Source organism: Ranitomeya imitator, chromosome 4, assembly GCF_032444005.1.
Source record: "Ranitomeya imitator isolate aRanImi1 chromosome 4, aRanImi1.pri, whole genome shotgun sequence".
Classification (NCBI taxonomy): domain Eukaryota; kingdom Metazoa; phylum Chordata; class Amphibia; order Anura; family Dendrobatidae; genus Ranitomeya; species Ranitomeya imitator.
Window position 1 is genome coordinate 653,502,647 of NC_091285.1, and position 16,703 is coordinate 653,519,349.

The 16,703-nt window shown below is 47.5% G+C and overlaps 40 non-coding genes across 40 annotated transcripts; all 40 read right to left on the minus strand.

Annotated features, from left to right (window-relative positions):
- Window positions 1-145: 145 nt before the first annotated feature.
- Window positions 146-286, minus strand: LOC138678079 (U4 spliceosomal RNA). The gene has a single exon (XR_011321459.1). It is a non-coding gene; the product is annotated as a U4 spliceosomal RNA (small nuclear RNA).
- A 275-nt stretch (window positions 287-561) lies between these two features.
- LOC138678080 (U4 spliceosomal RNA) lies at window positions 562-702 on the minus strand. The gene has a single exon (XR_011321460.1). It is a non-coding gene; the product is annotated as a U4 spliceosomal RNA (small nuclear RNA).
- A 275-nt stretch (window positions 703-977) lies between these two features.
- On the minus strand, window positions 978-1,118 carry LOC138678082 (U4 spliceosomal RNA). Its single transcript, XR_011321461.1, has one exon. It is a non-coding gene; the product is annotated as a U4 spliceosomal RNA (small nuclear RNA).
- A 275-nt stretch (window positions 1,119-1,393) lies between these two features.
- On the minus strand, window positions 1,394-1,534 carry LOC138678083 (U4 spliceosomal RNA). Its single transcript, XR_011321462.1, has one exon. It is a non-coding gene; the product is annotated as a U4 spliceosomal RNA (small nuclear RNA).
- A 275-nt stretch (window positions 1,535-1,809) lies between these two features.
- Window positions 1,810-1,950, minus strand: LOC138678084 (U4 spliceosomal RNA). The gene has a single exon (XR_011321463.1). It is a non-coding gene; the product is annotated as a U4 spliceosomal RNA (small nuclear RNA).
- Window positions 1,951-2,225: 275 nt separating this feature from the next.
- On the minus strand, window positions 2,226-2,366 carry LOC138678085 (U4 spliceosomal RNA). Its single transcript, XR_011321464.1, has one exon. It is a non-coding gene; the product is annotated as a U4 spliceosomal RNA (small nuclear RNA).
- Window positions 2,367-2,641: 275 nt separating this feature from the next.
- On the minus strand, window positions 2,642-2,782 carry LOC138678087 (U4 spliceosomal RNA). The gene has a single exon (XR_011321465.1). It is a non-coding gene; the product is annotated as a U4 spliceosomal RNA (small nuclear RNA).
- A 275-nt stretch (window positions 2,783-3,057) lies between these two features.
- Window positions 3,058-3,198, minus strand: LOC138678088 (U4 spliceosomal RNA). Its single transcript, XR_011321466.1, has one exon. It is a non-coding gene; the product is annotated as a U4 spliceosomal RNA (small nuclear RNA).
- A 275-nt stretch (window positions 3,199-3,473) lies between these two features.
- LOC138677708 (U4 spliceosomal RNA) lies at window positions 3,474-3,614 on the minus strand. Its single transcript, XR_011321106.1, has one exon. It is a non-coding gene; the product is annotated as a U4 spliceosomal RNA (small nuclear RNA).
- A 275-nt stretch (window positions 3,615-3,889) lies between these two features.
- Window positions 3,890-4,030, minus strand: LOC138678089 (U4 spliceosomal RNA). Its single transcript, XR_011321467.1, has one exon. It is a non-coding gene; the product is annotated as a U4 spliceosomal RNA (small nuclear RNA).
- Window positions 4,031-4,305: 275 nt separating this feature from the next.
- Window positions 4,306-4,446, minus strand: LOC138678090 (U4 spliceosomal RNA). Its single transcript, XR_011321468.1, has one exon. It is a non-coding gene; the product is annotated as a U4 spliceosomal RNA (small nuclear RNA).
- Window positions 4,447-4,721: 275 nt separating this feature from the next.
- Window positions 4,722-4,862, minus strand: LOC138678091 (U4 spliceosomal RNA). The gene has a single exon (XR_011321469.1). It is a non-coding gene; the product is annotated as a U4 spliceosomal RNA (small nuclear RNA).
- Window positions 4,863-5,137: 275 nt separating this feature from the next.
- On the minus strand, window positions 5,138-5,278 carry LOC138678092 (U4 spliceosomal RNA). Its single transcript, XR_011321470.1, has one exon. It is a non-coding gene; the product is annotated as a U4 spliceosomal RNA (small nuclear RNA).
- Window positions 5,279-5,553: 275 nt separating this feature from the next.
- On the minus strand, window positions 5,554-5,694 carry LOC138678094 (U4 spliceosomal RNA). Its single transcript, XR_011321471.1, has one exon. It is a non-coding gene; the product is annotated as a U4 spliceosomal RNA (small nuclear RNA).
- Window positions 5,695-5,969: 275 nt separating this feature from the next.
- Window positions 5,970-6,110, minus strand: LOC138677682 (U4 spliceosomal RNA). Its single transcript, XR_011321082.1, has one exon. It is a non-coding gene; the product is annotated as a U4 spliceosomal RNA (small nuclear RNA).
- Window positions 6,111-6,385: 275 nt separating this feature from the next.
- LOC138678095 (U4 spliceosomal RNA) lies at window positions 6,386-6,526 on the minus strand. The gene has a single exon (XR_011321472.1). It is a non-coding gene; the product is annotated as a U4 spliceosomal RNA (small nuclear RNA).
- Window positions 6,527-6,801: 275 nt separating this feature from the next.
- Window positions 6,802-6,942, minus strand: LOC138678096 (U4 spliceosomal RNA). The gene has a single exon (XR_011321473.1). It is a non-coding gene; the product is annotated as a U4 spliceosomal RNA (small nuclear RNA).
- Window positions 6,943-7,217: 275 nt separating this feature from the next.
- Window positions 7,218-7,358, minus strand: LOC138678097 (U4 spliceosomal RNA). Its single transcript, XR_011321474.1, has one exon. It is a non-coding gene; the product is annotated as a U4 spliceosomal RNA (small nuclear RNA).
- A 275-nt stretch (window positions 7,359-7,633) lies between these two features.
- Window positions 7,634-7,774, minus strand: LOC138678098 (U4 spliceosomal RNA). The gene has a single exon (XR_011321475.1). It is a non-coding gene; the product is annotated as a U4 spliceosomal RNA (small nuclear RNA).
- Window positions 7,775-8,049: 275 nt separating this feature from the next.
- LOC138678099 (U4 spliceosomal RNA) lies at window positions 8,050-8,190 on the minus strand. Its single transcript, XR_011321476.1, has one exon. It is a non-coding gene; the product is annotated as a U4 spliceosomal RNA (small nuclear RNA).
- A 275-nt stretch (window positions 8,191-8,465) lies between these two features.
- On the minus strand, window positions 8,466-8,606 carry LOC138677683 (U4 spliceosomal RNA). The gene has a single exon (XR_011321083.1). It is a non-coding gene; the product is annotated as a U4 spliceosomal RNA (small nuclear RNA).
- Window positions 8,607-8,881: 275 nt separating this feature from the next.
- On the minus strand, window positions 8,882-9,022 carry LOC138677598 (U4 spliceosomal RNA). The gene has a single exon (XR_011321003.1). It is a non-coding gene; the product is annotated as a U4 spliceosomal RNA (small nuclear RNA).
- A 275-nt stretch (window positions 9,023-9,297) lies between these two features.
- LOC138678100 (U4 spliceosomal RNA) lies at window positions 9,298-9,438 on the minus strand. Its single transcript, XR_011321477.1, has one exon. It is a non-coding gene; the product is annotated as a U4 spliceosomal RNA (small nuclear RNA).
- Window positions 9,439-9,713: 275 nt separating this feature from the next.
- Window positions 9,714-9,854, minus strand: LOC138678101 (U4 spliceosomal RNA). Its single transcript, XR_011321478.1, has one exon. It is a non-coding gene; the product is annotated as a U4 spliceosomal RNA (small nuclear RNA).
- A 275-nt stretch (window positions 9,855-10,129) lies between these two features.
- LOC138678103 (U4 spliceosomal RNA) lies at window positions 10,130-10,270 on the minus strand. The gene has a single exon (XR_011321479.1). It is a non-coding gene; the product is annotated as a U4 spliceosomal RNA (small nuclear RNA).
- A 275-nt stretch (window positions 10,271-10,545) lies between these two features.
- LOC138678104 (U4 spliceosomal RNA) lies at window positions 10,546-10,686 on the minus strand. Its single transcript, XR_011321480.1, has one exon. It is a non-coding gene; the product is annotated as a U4 spliceosomal RNA (small nuclear RNA).
- Window positions 10,687-10,961: 275 nt separating this feature from the next.
- Window positions 10,962-11,102, minus strand: LOC138677684 (U4 spliceosomal RNA). The gene has a single exon (XR_011321084.1). It is a non-coding gene; the product is annotated as a U4 spliceosomal RNA (small nuclear RNA).
- A 275-nt stretch (window positions 11,103-11,377) lies between these two features.
- Window positions 11,378-11,518, minus strand: LOC138677609 (U4 spliceosomal RNA). The gene has a single exon (XR_011321014.1). It is a non-coding gene; the product is annotated as a U4 spliceosomal RNA (small nuclear RNA).
- A 275-nt stretch (window positions 11,519-11,793) lies between these two features.
- LOC138678106 (U4 spliceosomal RNA) lies at window positions 11,794-11,934 on the minus strand. The gene has a single exon (XR_011321482.1). It is a non-coding gene; the product is annotated as a U4 spliceosomal RNA (small nuclear RNA).
- Window positions 11,935-12,209: 275 nt separating this feature from the next.
- LOC138678107 (U4 spliceosomal RNA) lies at window positions 12,210-12,350 on the minus strand. Its single transcript, XR_011321484.1, has one exon. It is a non-coding gene; the product is annotated as a U4 spliceosomal RNA (small nuclear RNA).
- A 275-nt stretch (window positions 12,351-12,625) lies between these two features.
- LOC138677575 (U4 spliceosomal RNA) lies at window positions 12,626-12,766 on the minus strand. The gene has a single exon (XR_011320981.1). It is a non-coding gene; the product is annotated as a U4 spliceosomal RNA (small nuclear RNA).
- Window positions 12,767-13,041: 275 nt separating this feature from the next.
- Window positions 13,042-13,182, minus strand: LOC138678108 (U4 spliceosomal RNA). Its single transcript, XR_011321485.1, has one exon. It is a non-coding gene; the product is annotated as a U4 spliceosomal RNA (small nuclear RNA).
- Window positions 13,183-13,457: 275 nt separating this feature from the next.
- Window positions 13,458-13,598, minus strand: LOC138677686 (U4 spliceosomal RNA). Its single transcript, XR_011321085.1, has one exon. It is a non-coding gene; the product is annotated as a U4 spliceosomal RNA (small nuclear RNA).
- Window positions 13,599-13,873: 275 nt separating this feature from the next.
- LOC138677621 (U4 spliceosomal RNA) lies at window positions 13,874-14,014 on the minus strand. The gene has a single exon (XR_011321025.1). It is a non-coding gene; the product is annotated as a U4 spliceosomal RNA (small nuclear RNA).
- A 275-nt stretch (window positions 14,015-14,289) lies between these two features.
- On the minus strand, window positions 14,290-14,431 carry LOC138677663 (U4 spliceosomal RNA). Its single transcript, XR_011321065.1, has one exon. It is a non-coding gene; the product is annotated as a U4 spliceosomal RNA (small nuclear RNA).
- A 275-nt stretch (window positions 14,432-14,706) lies between these two features.
- Window positions 14,707-14,847, minus strand: LOC138678109 (U4 spliceosomal RNA). Its single transcript, XR_011321486.1, has one exon. It is a non-coding gene; the product is annotated as a U4 spliceosomal RNA (small nuclear RNA).
- Window positions 14,848-15,122: 275 nt separating this feature from the next.
- Window positions 15,123-15,263, minus strand: LOC138678110 (U4 spliceosomal RNA). The gene has a single exon (XR_011321487.1). It is a non-coding gene; the product is annotated as a U4 spliceosomal RNA (small nuclear RNA).
- Window positions 15,264-15,538: 275 nt separating this feature from the next.
- LOC138678111 (U4 spliceosomal RNA) lies at window positions 15,539-15,679 on the minus strand. Its single transcript, XR_011321488.1, has one exon. It is a non-coding gene; the product is annotated as a U4 spliceosomal RNA (small nuclear RNA).
- A 275-nt stretch (window positions 15,680-15,954) lies between these two features.
- Window positions 15,955-16,095, minus strand: LOC138678112 (U4 spliceosomal RNA). Its single transcript, XR_011321489.1, has one exon. It is a non-coding gene; the product is annotated as a U4 spliceosomal RNA (small nuclear RNA).
- A 275-nt stretch (window positions 16,096-16,370) lies between these two features.
- On the minus strand, window positions 16,371-16,511 carry LOC138678114 (U4 spliceosomal RNA). The gene has a single exon (XR_011321490.1). It is a non-coding gene; the product is annotated as a U4 spliceosomal RNA (small nuclear RNA).
- Window positions 16,512-16,703: the final 192 nt, after the last annotated feature.

Here is a 16,703-nt window from a genome sequence, read left to right on the forward strand (position 1 = left end):
ATCATTTTTGCCCATTACAGCCAGACCAGCTCACTTTCTCCTTCTGCTCCAGGCATAAACCATCAATACGTTGCTGTGGGAAGCAAGGATTCTCCTCCACACTGGGAGGAGCTAAGACTCTGTCATTTGCATACCATGGATGAAGTCTCCTGAGAGACCAACAAAAATTGCCAATGCTGACTATATTTCAAGTCATCATGGCGGGGTATTGGGAAAAGTTTTCAATTAGCAATAATCACGCCTCGGTTATACCTCATGGGCTACGATATTGCCACTGCGCAAAGTTGGAGGAAGTTGGGCGACTAGGAATTCCCGCTTCCAAGGAAGAGCTCATTTAAGTTATGGTGAGATCCATTTGACCACTGGCCCTCCCGCACTGCTTCAAGGTGTCGACAGTCTAAGGGCTCAGGGAAGACATCATTTTTGCCCATTACAGCCAGACCAGCTCACTTTCTCCTTCTGCTCCAGGCATAAACCATCAATACGTTGCTGTGGGAAGCAAGGATTCTCCTCCACACTGGGAGGAGCTAAGACTCTGTCATTTGCATACCATGGATGAAGTCTCCTGAGAGACCAACAAAAATTGCCAATGCTGACTATATTTCAAGTCATCATGGCGGGGTATTGGGAAAAGTTTTCAATTAGCAATAATCACGCCTCGGTTATACCTCATGGGCTACGATATTGCCACTGCGCAAAGTTGGAGGAAGTTGGGCGACTAGGAATTCCCTCTTCCAAGGAAGAGCTCATTTAAGTTATGGTGAGATCCATTTGACCACTGGCCCTCCCGCACTGCTTCAAGGTGTCGACAGTCTAAGGGCTCAGGGAAGACATCATTTTTGCCCATTACAGCCAGACCAGCTCACTTTCTCCTTCTGCTCCAGGCATAAACCATCAATACGTTGCTGTGGGAAGCAAGGATTCTCCTCCACACTGGGAGGAGCTAAGACTCTGTCATTTGCATACCATGGATGAAGTCTCCTGAGAGACCAACAAAAATTGCCAATGCTGACTATATTTCAAGTCATCATGGCGGGGTATTGGGAAAAGTTTTCAATTAGCAATAATCACGCCTCGGTTATACCTCATGGGCTACGATATTGCCACTGCGCAAAGTTGGAGGAAGTTGGGCGACTAGGAATTCCCGCTTCCAAGGAAGAGCTCATTTAAGTTATGGTGAGATCCATTTGACCACTGGCCCTCCCGCACTGCTTCAAGGTGTCGACAGTCTAAGGGCTCAGGGAAGACATCATTTTTGCCCATTACAGCCAGACCAGCTCACTTTCTCCTTCTGCTCCAGGCATAAACCATCAATACGTTGCTGTGGGAAGCAAGGATTCTCCTCCACACTGGGAGGAGCTAAGACTCTGTCATTTGCATACCATGGATGAAGTCTCCTGAGAGACCAACAAAAATTGCCAATGCTGACTATATTTCAAGTCATCATGGCGGGGTATTGGGAAAAGTTTTCAATTAGCAATAATCACGCCTCGGTTATACCTCATGGGCTACGATATTGCCACTGCGCAAAGTTGGAGGAAGTTGGGCGACTAGGAATTCCCGCTTCCAAGGAAGAGCTCATTTAAGTTATGGTGAGATCCATTTGACCACTGGCCCTCCCGCACTGCTTCAAGGTGTCGACAGTCTAAGGGCTCAGGGAAGACATCATTTTTGCCCGTTACAGCCAGACCAGCTCACTTTCTCCTTCTGCTCCAGGCATAAACCATCAATACGTTGCTGTGGGAAGCAAGGATTCTCCTCCACACTGGGAGGAGCTAAGACTCTGTCATTTGCATACCATGGATGAAGTCTCCTGAGAGACCAACAAAAATTGCCAATGCTGACTATATTTCAAGTCATCATGGCGGGGTATTGGGAAAAGTTTTCAATTAGCAATAATCACGCCTCGGTTATACCTCATGGGCTACGATATTGCCACTGCGCAAAGTTGGAGGAAGTTGGGCGACTAGGAATTCCCGCTTCCAAGGAAGAGCTCATTTAAGTTATGGTGAGATCCATTTGACCACTGGCCCTCCCGCACTGCTTCAAGGTGTCGACAGTCTAAGGGCTCAGGGAAGACATCATTTTTGCCCATTACAGCCAGACCAGCTCACTTTCTCCTTCTGCTCCAGGCATAAACCATCAATACGTTGCTGTGGGAAGCAAGGATTCTCCTCCACACTGGGAGGAGCTAAGACTCTGTCATTTGCATACCATGGATGAAGTCTCCTGAGAGACCAACAAAAATTGCCAATGCTGACTATATTTCAAGTCATCATGGCGGGGTATTGGGAAAAGTTTTCAATTAGCAATAATCACGCCTCGGTTATACCTCATGGGCTACGATATTGCCACTGCGCAAAGTTGGAGGAAGTTGGGCGACTAGGAATTCCCGCTTCCAAGGAAGAGCTCATTTAAGTTATGGTGAGATCCATTTGACCACTGGCCCTCCCGCACTACTTCAAGGTGTCGACAGTCTAAGGGCTCAGGGAAGACATCATTTTTGCCCATTACAGCCAGACCAGCTCACTTTCTCCTTCTGCTCCAGGCATAAACCATCAATACGTTGCTGTGGGAAGCAAGGATTCTCCTCCACACTGGGAGGAGCTAAGACTCTGTCATTTGCATACCATGGATGAAGTCTCCTGAGAGACCAACAAAAATTGCCAATGCTGACTATATTTCAAGTCATCATGGCGGGGTATTGGGAAAAGTTTTCAATTAGCAATAATCACGCCTCGGTTATACCTCATGGGCTACGATATTGCCACTGCGCAAAGTTGGAGGAAGTTGGGCGACTAGGAATTCCCGCTTCCAAGGAAGAGCTCATTTAAGTTATGGTGAGATCCATTTGACCACTGGCCCTCCCGCACTGCTTCAAGGTGTCGACAGTCTAAGGGCTCAGGGAAGACATCATTTTTGCCCATTACAGCCAGACCAGCTCACTTTCTCCTTCTGCTCCAGGCATAAACCATCAATACGTTGCTGAGGGAAGCAAGGATTCTCCTCCACACTGGGAGGAGCTAAGACTCTGTCATTTGCATACCATGGATGAAGTCTCCTGAGAGACCAACAAAAATTGCCAATGCTGACTATATTTCAAGTCATCATGGCGGGGTATTGGGAAAAGTTTTCAATTAGCAATAATCACGCCTCGGTTATACCTCATGGGCTACGATATTGCCACTGCGCAAAGTTGGAGGAAGTTGGGCGACTAGGAATTCCCGCTTCCAAGGAAGAGCTCATTTAAGTTATGGTGAGATCCATTTGACCACTGGCCCTCCCGCACTGCTTCAAGGTGTCGACAGTCTAAGGGCTCAGGGAAGACATCATTTTTGCCCATTACAGCCAGACCAGCTCACTTTCTCCTTCTGCTCCAGGCATAAACCATCAATACGTTGCTGTGGGAAGCAAGGATTCTCCTCCACACTGGGAGGAGCTAAGACTCTGTCATTTTCATACCATGGATGAAGTCTCCTGAGAGACCAACAAAAATTGCCAATGCTGATTATATTTCAAGTCATCATGGAGGAGTATTGGGAAAAGTTTTCAATTAGCAATAATCACGCCTCGGTTATACCTCATGGGCTACGATATTGCCACTGCGCAAAGTTGGAGGAAGTTGGGCGACTAGGAATTCCCGCTTCCAAGGAAGAGCTCATTTAAGTTATGGTGAGATCCATTTGACCACTGGCCCTCCCGCACTGCTTCAAGGTGTCGACAGTCTAAGGGCTCAGGGAAGACATCATTTTTGCCCATTACAGCCAGACCAGCTCACTTTCTCCTTCTGCTCCAGGCATAAACCATCAATACGTTGCTGTGGGAAGCAAGGATTCTCCTCCACACTGGGAGGAGCTAAGACTCTGTCATTTGCATACCATGGATGAAGTCTCCTGAGAGACCAACAAAAATTGCCAATGCTGACTATATTTCAAGTCATCATGGCGGGGTATTGGGAAAAGTTTTCAATTAGCAATAATCACGCCTCGGTTATACCTCATGGGCTACGATATTGCCACTGCGCAAAGTTGGAGGAAGTTGGGCGACTAGGAATTCCCGCTTCCAAGGAAGAGCTCATTTAAGTTATGGTGAGATCCATTTGACCACTGGCCCTCCCGCACTGCTTCAAGGTGTCGACAGTCTAAGGGCTCAGGGAAGACATCATTTTTGCCCATTACAGCCAGACCAGCTCACTTTCTCCTTCTGCTCCAGGCATAAACCATCAATACGTTGCTGTGGGAAGCAAGGATTCTCCTCCACACTGGGAGGAGCTAAGACTCTGTCATTTGCATACCATGGATGAAGTCTCCTGAGAGACCAACAAAAATTGCCAATGCTGACTATATTTCAAGTCATCATGGCGGGGTATTGGGAAAAGTTTTCAATTAGCAATAATCACGCCTCGGTTATACCTCATGGGCTACGATATTGCCACTGCGCAAAGTTGGAGGAAGTTGGGCGACTAGGAATTCCCGCTTCCAAGGAAGAGCTCATTTAAGTTATGGTGAGATCCATTTGACCACTGGCCCTCCCGCACTGCTTCAAGGTGTCGACAGTCTAAGGGCTCAGGGAAGACATCATTTTTGCCCATTACAGCCAGACCAGCTCACTTTCTCCTTCTGCTCCAGGCATAAACCATCAATACGTTGCTGTGGGAAGCAAGGATTCTCCTCCACACTGGGAGGAGCTAAGACTCTGTCATTTGCATACCATGGATGAAGTCTCCTGAGAGACCAACAAAAATTGCCAATGCTGACTATATTTCAAGTCATCATGGCGGGGTATTGGGAAAAGTTTTCAATTAGCAATAATCACGCCTCGGTTATACCTCATGGGCTACGATATTGCCACTGCGCAAAGTTGGAGGAAGTTGGGCGACAAGGAATTCCCGCTTCCAAGGAAGAGCTCATTTAAGTTATGGTGAGATCCATTTGACCACTGGCCCTCCCGCACTGCTTCAAGGTGTCGACAGTCTAAGGGCTCAGGGAAGACATCATTTTTGCCCATTACAGCCAGACCAGCTCACTTTCTCCTTCTGCTCCAGGCATAAACCATCAATACGTTGCTGTGGGAAGCAAGGATTCTCCTCCACACTGGGAGGAGCTAAGACTCTGTCATTTGCATACCATGGATGAAGTCTCCTGAGAGACCAACAAAAATTGCCAATGCTGACTATATTTCAAGTCATCATGGCGGGGTATTGGGAAAAGTTTTCAATTAGCAATAATCACGCCTCGGTTATACCTCATGGGCTACGATATTGCCACTGCGCAAAGTTGGAGGAAGTTGGGCCACTAGGAATTCCCGCTTCCAAGGAAGAGCTCATTTAAGTTATGGTGAGATCCATTTGACCACTGGCCCTCCCGCACTGCTTCAAGGTGTCGACAGTCTAAGGGCTCAGGGAAGACATCATTTTTGCCCATTACAGCCAGACCAGCTCACTTTCTCCTTCTGCTCCAGGCATAAACCATCAATACGTTGCTGTGGGAAGCAAGGATTCTCCTCCACACTGGGAGGAGCTAAGACTCTGTCATTTGCATACCATGGATGAAGTCTCCTGAGAGACCAACAAAAATTGCCAATGCTGACTATATTTCAAGTCATCATGGCGGGGTATTGGGAAAAGTTTTCAATTAGCAATAATCACGCCTCGGTTATACCTCATGGGCTACGATATTGCCACTGCGCAAAGTTGGAGGAAGTTGGGCGACTAGGAATTCCCGCTTCCAAGGAAGAGCTCATTTAAGTTATGGTGAGATCCATTTGACCACTGGCCCTCCTGCACTGCTTCAAGGTGTCGACAGTCTAAGGGCTCAGGGAAGACATCATTTTTGCCCATTACAGCCAGACCAGCTCACTTTCTCCTTCTGCTCCAGGCATAAACCATCAATACGTTGCTGTGGGAAGCAAGGATTCTCCTCCACACTGGGAGGAGCTAAGACTCTGTCATTTGCATACCATGGATGAAGTCTCCTGAGAGACCAACAAAAATTGCCAATGCTGACTATATTTCAAGTCATCATGGCGGGGTATTGGGAAAAGTTTTCAATTAGCAATAATCACGCCTCGTTTATACCTCATGGGCTACGATATTGCCACTGCGCAAAGTTGGAGGAAGTTGGGTGACTAGGAATTCCCGCTTCCAAGGAAGAGCTCATTTAAGTTATGGTGAGATCCATTTGACCACTGGCCCTCCCGCACTGCTTCAAGGTGTCGACAGTCTAAGGGCTCAGGGAAGACATCATTTTTGCCCATTACAGCCAGACCAGCTCACTTTCTCCTTCTGCTCCAGGCATAAACCATCAATACGTTGCTGTGGGAAGCAAGGATTCTCCTCCACACTGGGAGGAGCTAAGACTCTGTCATTTGCATACCATGGATGAAGTCTCCTGAGAGACCAACAAAAATTGCCAATGCTGACTATATTTCAAGTCATCATGGCGGGGTATTGGGAAAAGTTTTCAATTAGCAATAATCACGCCTCGGTTATACCTCATGGGCTACGATATTGCCACTGCGCAAAGTTGGAGGAAGTTGGGCGACTAGGAATTCCCGCTTCCAAGGAAGAGCTCATTTAAGTTATGGTGAGATCCATTTGACCACTGGCCCTCCCGCACTGCTTCAAGGTGTCGACAGTCTAAGGGCTCAGGGAAGACATCATTTTTGCCCATTACAGCCAGACCAGCTCACTTTCTCCTTCTGCTCCAGGCATAAACCATCAATACGTTGCTGTGGGAAGCAAGGATTCTCCTCCACACTGGGAGGAGCTAAGACTCTGTCATTTGCATACCATGGATGAAGTCTCCTGAGAGACCAACAAAAATTGCCAATGCTGACTATATTTCAAGTCATCATGGCGGGGTATTGGGAAAAGTTTTCAATTAGCAATAATCACGCCTCGGTTATACCTCATGGGCTACGATATTGCCACTGCGCAAAGTTGGAGGAAGTTGGGCGACAAGGAATTCCCGCTTCCAAGGAAGAGCTCATTTAAGTTATGGTGAGATCCATTTGACCACTGGCCCTCCCGCACTGCTTCAAGGTGTCGACAGTCTAAGGGCTCAGGGAAGACATCATTTTTGCCCATTACAGCCAGACCAGCTCACTTTCTCCTTCTGCTCCAGGCATAAACCATCAATACGTTGCTGTGGGAAGCAAGGATTCTCCTCCACACTGGGAGGAGCTAAGACTCTGTCATTTGCATACCATGGATGAAGTCTCCTGAGAGACCAACAAAAATTGCCAATGCTGACTATATTTCAAGTCATCATGGCGGGGTATTGGGAAAAGTTTTCAATTAGCAATAATCACGCCTCGGTTATACCTCATGGGCTACGATATTGCCACTGCGCAAAGTTGGAGGAAGTTGGGCCACTAGGAATTCCCGCTTCCAAGGAAGAGCTCATTTAAGTTATGGTGAGATCCATTTGACCACTGGCCCTCCCGCACTGCTTCAAGGTGTCGACAGTCTAAGGGCTCAGGGAAGACATCATTTTTGCCCATTACAGCCAGACCAGCTCACTTTCTCCTTCTGCTCCAGGCATAAACCATCAATACGTTGCTGTGGGAAGCAAGGATTCTCCTCCACACTGGGAGGAGCTAAGACTCTGTCATTTGCATACCATGGATGAAGTCTCCTGAGAGACCAACAAAAATTGCCAATGCTGACTATATTTCAAGTCATCATGGCGGGGTATTGGGAAAAGTTTTCAATTAGCAATAATCACGCCTCGGTTATACCTCATGGGCTACGATATTGCCACTGCGCAAAGTTGGAGGAAGTTGGGCGACTAGGAATTCCCGCTTCCAAGGAAGAGCTCATTTAAGTTATGGTGAGATCCATTTGACCACTGGCCCTCCTGCACTGCTTCAAGGTGTCGACAGTCTAAGGGCTCAGGGAAGACATCATTTTTGCCCATTACAGCCAGACCAGCTCACTTTCTCCTTCTGCTCCAGGCATAAACCATCAATACGTTGCTGTGGGAAGCAAGGATTCTCCTCCACACTGGGAGGAGCTAAGACTCTGTCATTTGCATACCATGGATGAAGTCTCCTGAGAGACCAACAAAAATTGCCAATGCTGACTATATTTCAAGTCATCATGGCGGGGTATTGGGAAAAGTTTTCAATTAGCAATAATCACGCCTCGGTTATACCTCATGGGCTACGATATTGCCACTGCGCAAAGTTGGAGGAAGTTGGGCGACTAGGAATTCCCGCTTCCAAGGAAGAGCTCATTTAAGTTATGGTGAGATCCATTTGACCACTGGCCCTCCCGCACTGCTTCAAGGTGTCGACAGTCTAAGGGCTCAGGGAAGACATCATTTTTGCCCATTACAGCCAGACCAGCTCACTTTCTCCTTCTGCTCCAGGCATAAACCATCAATACGTTGCTGTGGGAAGCAAGGATTCTCCTCCACACTGGGAGGAGCTAAGACTCTGTCATTTGCATACCATGGATGAAGTCTCCTGAGAGACCAACAAAAATTGCCAATGCTGACTATATTTCAAGTCATCATGGCGGGGTATTGGGAAAAGTTTTCAATTAGCAATAATCACGCCTCGTTTATACCTCATGGGCTACGATATTGCCACTGCGCAAAGTTGGAGGAAGTTGGGTGACTAGGAATTCCCGCTTCCAAGGAAGAGCTCATTTAAGTTATGGTGAGATCCATTTGACCACTGGCCCTCCCGCACTGCTTCAAGGTGTCGACAGTCTAAGGGCTCAGGGAAGACATCATTTTTGCCCATTACAGCCAGACCAGCTCACTTTCTCCTTCTGCTCCAGGCATAAACCATCAATACGTTGCTGTGGGAAGCAAGGATTCTCCTCCACACTGGGAGGAGCTAAGACTCTGTCATTTGCATACCATGGATGAAGTCTCCTGAGAGACCAACAAAAATTGCCAATGCTGACTATATTTCAAGTCATCATGGCGGGGTATTGGGAAAAGTTTTCAATTAGCAATAATCACGCCTCGGTTATACCTCACGGGCTACGATATTGCCACTGCGCAAAGTTGGAGGAAGTTGGGCGACTAGGAATTCCCGCTTCCAAGGAAGAGCTCATTTAAGTTATGGTGAGATCCATTTGACCACTGGCCCTCCCGCACTGCTTCAAGGTGTCGACAGTCTAAGGGCTCAGGGAAGACATCATTTTTGCCCATTACAGCCAGACCAGCTCACTTTCTCCTTCTGCTCCAGGCATAAACCATCAATACGTTGCTGTGGGAAGCAAGGATTCTCCTCCACACTGGGAGGAGCTAAGACTCTGTCATTTGCATACCATGGATGAAGTCTCCTGAGAGACCAACAAAAATTGCCAATGCTGACTATATTTCAAGTCATCATGGCGGGGTATTGGGAAAAGTTTTCAATTAGCAATAATCACGCCTCGGTTATACCTCATGGGCTACGATATTGCCACTGCGCAAAGTTGGAGGAAGTTGGGCGACTAGGAATTCCCGCTTCCAAGGAAGAGCTCATTTAAGTTATGGTGAGATCCATTTGACCACTGGCCCTCCCGCACTGCTTCAAGGTGTCGACAGTCTAAGGGCTCAGGGAAGACATCATTTTTGCCCATTACAGCCAGACCAGCTCACTTTCTCCTTCTGCTCCAGGCATAAACCATCAATACGTTGCTGTGGGAAGCAAGGATTCTCCTCCACACTGGGAGGAGCTAAGACTCTGTCATTTGCATACCATGGATGAAGTCTCCTGAGAGACCAACAAAAATTGCCAATGCTGACTATATTTCAAGTCATCATGGCGGGGTATTGGGAAAAGTTTTCAATTAGCAATAATCACGCCTCGGTTATACCTCATGGGCTACGATATTGCCACTGCGCAAAGTTGGAGGAAGTTGGGCGACTAGGAATTCCCGCTTCCAAGGAAGAGCTCATTTAAGTTATGGTGAGATCCATTTGACCACTGGCCCTCCCGCACTGCTTCAAGGTGTCGACAGTCTAAGGGCTCAGGGAAGACATCATTTTTGCCCATTACAGCCAGACCAGCTCACTTTCTCCTTCTGCTCCAGGCATAAACCATCAATACGTTGCTGTGGGAAGCAAGGATTCTCCTCCACACTGGGAGGAGCTAAGACTCTGTCATTTGCATACCATGGATGAAGTCTCCTGAGAGACCAACAAAAATTGCCAATGCTGACTATATTTCAAGTCATCATGGCGGGGTATTGGGAAAAGTTTTCAATTAGCAATAATCACGCCTCGGTTATACCTCATGGGCTACGATATTGCCACTGCGCAAAGTTGGAGGAAGTTGGGCGACTAGGAATTCCCGCTTCCAAGGAAGAGCTCATTTAAGTTATGGTGAGATCCATTTGACCACTGGCCCTCCCGCACTGCTTCAAGGTGTCGACAGTCTAAGGGCTCAGGGAAGACATCATTTTTGCCCATTACAGCCAGACCAGCTCACTTTCTCCTTCTGCTCCAGGCATAAACCATCAATACGTTGCTGTGGGAAGCAAGGATTCTCCTCTACACTGGGAGGAGCTAAGACTCTGTCATTTGCATACCATGGATGAAGTCTCCTGAGAGACCAACAAAAATTGCCAATGCTGACTATATTTCAAGTCATCATGGCGGGGTATTGGGAAAAGTTTTCAATTAGCAATAATCACGCCTCGGTTATACCTCATGGGCTACGATATTGCCACTGCGCAAAGTTGGAGGAAGTTGGGCGACTAGGAAATCCCGCTTCCAAGGAAGAGCTCATTTAAGTTATGGTGAGATCCATTTGACCACTGGCCCTCCCGCACTGCTTCAAGGTGTCGACAGTCTAAGGGCTCAGGGAAGACATCATTTTTGCCCATTACAGCCAGACCAGCTCACTTTCTCCTTCTGCTCCAGGCATAAACCATCAATACGTTGCTGTGGGAAGCAAGGATTCTCCTCCACACTGGGAGGAGCTAAGACTCTGTCATTTGCATACCATGGATGAAGTCTCCTGAGAGACCAACAAAAATTGCCAATGCTGACTATATTTCAAGTCATCATGGCGGGGTATTGGGAAAAGTTTTCAATTAGCAATAATCACGCCTCGTTTATACCTCATGGGCTACGATATTGCCACTGCGCAAAGTTGGAGGAAGTTGGGTGACTAGGAATTCCCGCTTCCAAGGAAGAGCTCATTTAAGTTATGGTGAGATCCATTTGACCACTGGCCCTCCCGCACTGCTTCAAGGTGTCGACAGTCTAAGGGCTCAGGGAAGACATCATTTTTGCCCATTACAGCCAGACCAGCTCACTTTCTCCTTCTGCTCCAGGCATAAACCATCAATACGTTGCTGTGGGAAGCAAGGATTCTCCTCCACACTGGGAGGAGCTAAGACTCTGTCATTTGCATACCATGGATGAAGTCTCCTGAGAGACCAACAAAAATTGCCAATGCTGACTATATTTCAAGTCATCATGGCGGGGTATTGGGAAAAGTTTTCAATTAGCAATAATCACGCCTCGGTTATACCTCACGGGCTACGATATTGCCACTGCGCAAAGTTGGAGGAAGTTGGGCGACTAGGAATTCCCGCTTCCAAGGAAGAGCTCATTTAAGTTATGGTGAGATCCATTTGACCACTGGCCCTCCCGCACTGCTTCAAGGTGTCGACAGTCTAAGGGCTCAGGGAAGACATCATTTTTGCCCATTACAGCCAGACCAGCTCACTTTCTCCTTCTGCTCCAGGCATAAACCATCAATACGTTGCTGTGGGAAGCAAGGATTCTCCTCCACACTGGGAGGAGCTAAGACTCTGTCATTTGCATACCATGGATGAAGTCTCCTGAGAGACCAACAAAAATTGCCAATGCTGACTATATTTCAAGTCATCATGGCGGGGTATTGGGAAAAGTTTTCAATTAGCAATAATCACGCCTCGGTTATACCTCATGGGCTACGATATTGCCACTGCGCAAAGTTGGAGGAAGTTGGGCGACTAGGAATTCCCGCTTCCAAGGAAGAGCTCATTTAAGTTATGGTGAGATCCATTTGACCACTGGCCCTCCCGCACTGCTTCAAGGTGTCGACAGTCTAAGGGCTCAGGGAAGACATCATTTTTGCCCATTACAGCCAGACCAGCTCACTTTCTCCTTCTGCTCCAGGCATAAACCATCAATACGTTGCTGTGGGAAGCAAGGATTCTCCTCCACACTGGGAGGAGCTAAGACTCTGTCATTTGCATACCATGGATGAAGTCTCCTGAGAGACCAACAAAAATTGCCAATGCTGACTATATTTCAAGTCATCATGGCGGGGTATTGGGAAAAGTTTTCAATTAGCAATAATCACGCCTCGGTTATACCTCATGGGCTACGATATTGCCACTGCGCAAAGTTGGAGGAAGTTGGGCCACTAGGAATTCCCGCTTCCAAGGAAGAGCTCATTTAAGTTATGGTGAGATCCATTTGACCACTGGCCCTCCCGCACTGCTTCAAGGTGTCGACAGTCTAAGGGCTCAGGGAAGACATCATTTTTGCCCATTACAGCCAGACCAGCTCACTTTCTCCTTCTGCTCCAGGCATAAACCATCAATACGTTGCTGTGGGAAGCAAGGATTCTCCTCCACACTGGGAGGAGCTAAGACTCTGTCATTTGCATACCATGGATGAAGTCTCCTGAGAGACCAACAAAAATTGCCAATGCTGACTATATTTCAAGTCATCATGGCGGGGTATTGGGAAAAGTTTTCAATTAGCAATAATCATGCCTCGGTTATACCTCATGGGCTACGATATTGCCACTGCGCAAAGTTGGAGGAAGTTGGGCGACTAGGAATTCCCGCTTCCAAGGAAGAGCTCATTTAAGTTATGGTGAGATCCATTTGACCACTGGCCCTCCTGCACTGCTTCAAGGTGTCGACAGTCTAAGGGCTCAGGGAAGACATCATTTTTGCCCATTACAGCCAGACCAGCTCACTTTCTCCTTCTGCTCCAGGCATAAACCATCAATACGTTGCTGTGGGAAGCAAGGATTCTCCTCCACACTGGGAGGAGCTAAGACTCTGTCATTTGCATACCATGGATGAAGTCTCCTGAGAGACCAACAAAAATTGCCAATGCTGACTATATTTCAAGTCATCATGGCGGGGTATTGGGAAAAGTTTTCAATTAGCAATAATCACGCCTCGGTTATACCTCATGGGCTACGATATTGCCACTGCGCAAAGTTGGAGGAAGTTGGGCGACTAGGAATTCCCGCTTCCAAGGAAGAGCTCATTTAAGTTATGGTGAGATCCATTTGACCACTGGCCCTCCCGCACTGCTTCAAGGTGTCGACAGTCTAAGGGCTCAGGGAAGACATCATTTTTGCCCATTACAGCCAGACCAGCTCACTTTCTCCTTCTGCTCCAGGCATAAACCATCAATACGTTGCTGTGGGAAGCAAGGATTCTCCTCCACACTGGGAGGAGCTAAGACTCTGTCATTTGCATACCATGGATGAAGTCTCCTGAGAGACCAACAAAAATTGCCAATGCTGACTATATTTCAAGTCATCATGGCGGGGTATTGGGAAAAGTTTTCAATTAGCAATAATCACGCCTCGTTTATACCTCATGGGCTACGATATTGCCACTGCGCAAAGTTGGAGGAAGTTGGGTGACTAGGAATTCCCGCTTCCAAGGAAGAGCTCATTTAAGTTATGGTGAGATCCATTTGACCACTGGCCCTCCCGCACTGCTTCAAGGTGTCGACAGTCTAAGGGCTCAGGGAAGACATCATTTTTGCCCATTACAGCCAGACCAGCTCACTTTCTCCTTCTGCTCCAGGCATAAACCATCAATACGTTGCTGTGGGAAGCAAGGATTCTCCTCCACACTGGGAGGAGCTAAGACTCTGTCATTTGCATACCATGGATGAAGTCTCCTGAGAGACCAACAAAAATTGCCAATGCTGACTATATTTCAAGTCATCATGGCGGGGTATTGGGAAAAGTTTTCAATTAGCAATAATCACGCCTCGGTTATACCTCACGGGCTACGATATTGCCACTGCGCAAAGTTGGAGGAAGTTGGGCGACTAGGAATTCCCGCTTCCAAGGAAGAGCTCATTTAAGTTATGGTGAGATCCATTTGACCACTGGCCCTCCCGCACTGCTTCAAGGTGTCGACAGTCTAAGGGCTCAGGGAAGACATCATTTTTGCCCATTACAGCCAGACCAGCTCACTTTCTCCTTCTGCTCCAGGCATAAACCATCAATACGTTGCTGTGGGAAGCAAGGATTCTCCTCCACACTGGGAGGAGCTAAGACTCTGTCATTTGCATACCATGGATGAAGTCTCCTGAGAGACCAACAAAAATTGCCAATGCTGACTATATTTCAAGTCATCATGGGGGGGGTATTGGGAAAAGTTTTCAATTAGCAATAATCACGCCTCGGTTATACCTCATGGGCTACGATATTGCCACTGCGCAAAGTTGGAGGAAGTTGGGCGACTAGGAATTCCCGCTTCCAAGGAAGAGCTCATTTAAGTTATGGTGAGATCCATTTGACCACTGGCCCTCCCGCACTGCTTCAAGGTGTCGACAGTCTAAGGGCTCAGGGAAGACATCATTTTTGCCCATTACAGCCAGACCAGCTCACTTTCTCCTTCTGCTCCAGGCATAAACCATCAATACGTTGCTGTGGGAAGCAAGGATTCTCCTCCACACTGGGAGGAGCTAAGACTCTGTCATTTGCATACCATGGATGAAGTCTCCTGAGAGACCAACAAAAATTGCCAATGCTGACTATATTTCAAGTCATCATGGCGGGGTATTGGGAAAAGTTTTCAATTAGCAATAATCACGCCTCGGTTATACCTCATGGGCTACGATATTGCCACTGCGCAAAGTTGGAGGAAGTTGGGCGACTAGGAATTCCCGCTTCCAAGGAAGAGCTCATTTAAGTTATGGTGAGATCCATTTGACCACTGGCCCTCCCGCACTGCTTCAAGGTGTCGACAGTCTAAGGGCTCAGGGAAGACATCATTTTTGCCCATTACAGCCAGACCAGCTCACTTTCTCCTTCTGCTCCAGGCATAAACCATCAATACGTTGCTGTGGGAAGCAAGGATTCTCCTCCACACTGGGAGGAGCTAAGACTCTGTCATTTGCATACCATGGATGAAGTCTCCTGAGAGACCAACAAAAATTGCCAATGCTGACTATATTTCAAGTCATCATGGCGGGGTATTGGGAAAAGTTTTCAATTAGCAATAATCACGCCTCGGTTATACCTCATGGGCTACGATATTGCCACTGCGCAAAGTTGGAGGAAGTTGGGCGACAAGGAATTCCCGCTTCCAAGGAAGAGCTCATTTAAGTTATGGTGAGATCCATTTGACCACTGGCCCTCCCGCACTGCTTCAAGGTGTCGACAGTCTAAGGGCTCAGGGAAGACATCATTTTTGCCCATTACAGCCAGACCAGCTCACTTTCTCCTTCTGCTCCAGGCATAAACCATCAATACGTTGCTGTGGGAAGCAAGGATTCTCCTCCACACTGGGAGGAGCTAAGACTCTGTCATTTGCATACCATGGATGAAGTCTCCTGAGAGACCAACAAAAATTGCCAATGCTGACTATATTTCAAGTCATCATGGCGGGGTATTGGGAAAAGTTTTCAATTAGCAATAATCACGCCTCGGTTATACCTCATGGGCTACGATATTGCCACTGCGCAAAGTTGGAGGAAGTTGGGCCACTAGGAATTCCCGCTTCCAAGGAAGAGCTCATTTAAGTTATGGTGAGATCCATTTGACCACTGGCCCTCCCGCACTGCTTCAAGGTGTCGACAGTCTAAGGGCTCAGGGAAGACATCATTTTTGCCCATTACAGCCAGACCAGCTCACTTTCTCCTTCTGCTCCAGGCATAAACCATCAATACGTTGCTGTGGGAAGCAAGGATTCTCCTCCACACTGGGAGGAGCTAAGACTCTGTCATTTGCATACCATGGATGAAGTCTCCTGAGAGACCAACAAAAATTGCCAATGCTGACTATATTTCAAGTCATCATGGCGGGGTATTGGGAAAAGTTTTCAATTAGCAATAATCACGCCTCGGTTATACCTCATGGGCTACGATATTGCCACTGCGCAAAGTTGGAGGAAGTTGGGCGACTAGGAATTCCCGCTTCCAAGGAAGAGCTCATTTAAGTTATGGTGAGATCCATTTGACCACTGGCCCTCCTGCACTGCTTCAAGGTGTCGACAGTCTAAGGGCTCAGGGAAGACATCATTTTTGCCCATTACAGCCAGACCAGCTCACTTTCTCCTTCTGCTCCAGGCATAAACCATCAATACGTTGCTGTGGGAAGCAAGGATTCTCCTCCACACTGGGAGGAGCTAAGACTCTGTCATTTGCATACCATGGATGAAGTCTCCTGAGAGACCAACAAAAATTGCCAATGCTGACTATATTTCAAGTCATCATGGCGGGGTATTGGGAAAAGTTTTCAATTAGCAATAATCACGCCTCGGTTATACCTCATGGGCTACGATATTGCCACTGCGCAAAGTTGGAGGAAGTTGGGCGACTAGGAATTCCCGCTTCCAAGGAAGAGCTCATTTAAGTTATGGTGAGATCCATTTGACCACTGGCCCTCCCGCACTGCTTCAAGGTGTCGACAGTCTAAGGGCTCAGGGAAGACATCATTTTTGCCCATTACAGCCAGACCAGCTCACTTTCTCCTTCTGCTCCAGGCATAAACCA